Source organism: Notolepis coatsorum, assembly GCF_963971535.1.
Source record: "Notolepis coatsorum genome assembly, chromosome: 5".
Classification (NCBI taxonomy): domain Eukaryota; kingdom Metazoa; phylum Chordata; class Actinopteri; order Aulopiformes; family Paralepididae; genus Notolepis; species Notolepis coatsorum.
The window spans coordinates 39,721,991-39,724,490 of NC_140169.1; the positions used below are offsets into that span (position 1 = coordinate 39,721,991).

Below are 2,500 nucleotides of genomic sequence, written 5' to 3' on the forward strand. Positions count from 1 at the left end.
CTTTTGATCGCTTACAGCCATGCTGACTGCCTGTTCTACAGGGTCAGTATGCCAGGCGATGTGCTATTGGGGGGTAAGGGTCCGCTCTTGGAGGGGCCTTATCCGAATACGCTGGCGATGTGGGGGGCGGTGTCACTAAGTGACCACCTGGTGGGGTCTTGATGCCTGGCGTCATTGACCTCTCCGGGCCCCCTTTTTCCAGGGGATCCAGTCCCTTCAGTGGGTCTGGGTCTTCCTTCGCGCTCGCTGCTATGGCCTTGCCACGGGGTTGGGTTTGCTCTTGACCCCGTGATTTTGGGGGCAGCAACGTGGTTGTTCCCTTGTTCGTTCCCGGGTGGCATGCGGGTTGTGCGTGTGTGTAGTCGTGGGGTCAAGCCACGGTCTGCTCACCCTGTGCGTTGGGTTGCTTGAGTGCCTCTTCGCACGGTTGGATCCGTCGCCCTCCCGTGAACCTCCGATAGGGGGGGTATCCTCCATTAGGGAGGGTCGGGGGGGCTCGGTCCTCCCCGGTCTGATGGTTGTGGGGGGCCTCAGCGGGGTACATTGGTCGGGCTATGGCTCCCGCTCAGCCCCTGTTGCAGAACAGGTGATGAGCAAGCCATTAACGACATAGAACGAAGGGTTATGCATATAACCCAGTTCTATGAGTTAAATGGTGCGCTCAGCACCTGGACGCCGCTGCGGCCCTTGATATCGCCTTGTGGTGAAAGTTTGGGAAGGAGGCGAGTAGGTGACCACACACCTGCTTATGAAGGTACGCAGAAGGGGGTGTGGTCAGACGGATGTTGGGATGTAAAGGTACATGGTGGAATTTTTTATTCAGTGCTCGTGCACGAAGTGAAGTACAGTGCAGAACAGGTGCTGAGAGCACCATTTAACTCATAGAACTGGGTTATATACATAACCCTCCGTTAACCATTTCACTACCACACTACATAAGGTTAACCTTTCACTACCACATTACAGACAGTTAACAGTCTGTAGTGTGGTAGTGAAATGGTTAACCTTCTGTAGTGTGGTTGTGACAGGGTTAACCCGTTGTCATGCGACAGTGACATGGTTGACCTTCTGTATTGTCACAGTGAAAGGGTTAACCCTTTGCTATTGTGGTAGTGGGAGGGTTAAATATATATCTAAAATAAACACATGTTTCATGGGCCCCTCTAGTATTGCAAACATATGCTAAACATTTAATATCTGAAGATTCATTTGTGAAACTATCCATCCATAAATGTTACACATGTCAGAGTGGCTTCGTATCCCATGAGCGGAAACCGCTATATGAATCTGGTAACAAGCCACCACAGTTATAATGAATAAAGAAAATAGTTGAAACTGTTATATAAATCTGGTAGAAAGCCACCACATTTATAATGATGTACAAGATGCCAAAACATGTCCCCCACTTAAACTCCTCGATGACGTGACTTAATAGAGAGTCTTCATCTGAATGTCAACAGTCTGATTGTGCCTCAGTCTGATCTCCTCTAACAAGTCAAATACCAACATGGTATCATCATAAATGTAAATACAGTACTAATCAACCACATGAAACAAGTACACAATGTACGTTATGTTACAGCCATAATTAATATATTTACATATTGTATATGTACTATATTTACATATTATATACGTAATATATTTACATATTGTATAAGCAATATATATATATATTTATTTACATATTGCATATGTACAGTAACATGCAGCCAGATAGCTTTCTACTGAACGCACAGAGAGTAAACTGGTATCTATCTTCTTGTCTCTCTCTGGAGAAGACAATACCATAATTTCCCAAAATGTTGGCGTGTTATTTTAACCTATGTTAATATATCAATCCTGGATGGATTACAATAATGTGTCTAAAGTGTGTGCGTGTGTGTGTCCTTCAGATCATGTCAGAGAGCTGTAGCCTGTCAATTAACCACAGTTATTACAAGTGTTAAGTAGTTAGAGAGATGGTGACAGATATGACTGCTCTGCTGTGTGTGTGTGTGTGTGTGTGTGTGTGTGTGTGTGTGTGTGTGTGTGTGTGTGTGTGTGTGTGTGTGTGTGTGTGTGTGTGTGTGTGTGTGTGTGTGTGTGTGTGCGTGTGTGTGTGTGTGTGTGTGTGCGTGTGTGTGCGTGCGTACAAATGTGCGTGCGTGTGTGCATACGTGCATGCGTGTGTGTGTGTGTGTGTGTGTGTGTGTGTGTGTGTGTGTGTGTGTGTGTGTGTGTGTGTGTGTCTGTGTGTGTGTGTGCGTGCATGCGCGTGTGAGTGTGTCTGTGTGTAGTGATTGGAGCCAGCTTGGCTAATTACTCCTGTGCTGAGTGATGTGAGTTCACTGTTATTAATGACATCATGACACAGTTGGAACTTAGACTTGTATTTATAAAATTAAACAGCCGGCCAAAAATGTTGTTTCACGATATATGTATGATGACATGTATATTTGATATATGAAAATATATATATTAGACTTTAGGATGGTGATACATGTGCATGCTGTGTCAT

At 45.2% G+C, this 2,500-nt stretch overlaps 1 protein-coding gene across 1 annotated transcript in view; it reads right to left on the bottom strand.

Annotated features, from left to right (window-relative positions):
• pard3bb (par-3 family cell polarity regulator beta b) overlaps positions 1 to 2,500 on the bottom strand; it is a 617,911-nt gene that overhangs the window by 149,215 nt on the left and 466,196 nt on the right. The gene's annotated exons all lie outside the window — the stretch shown is intronic.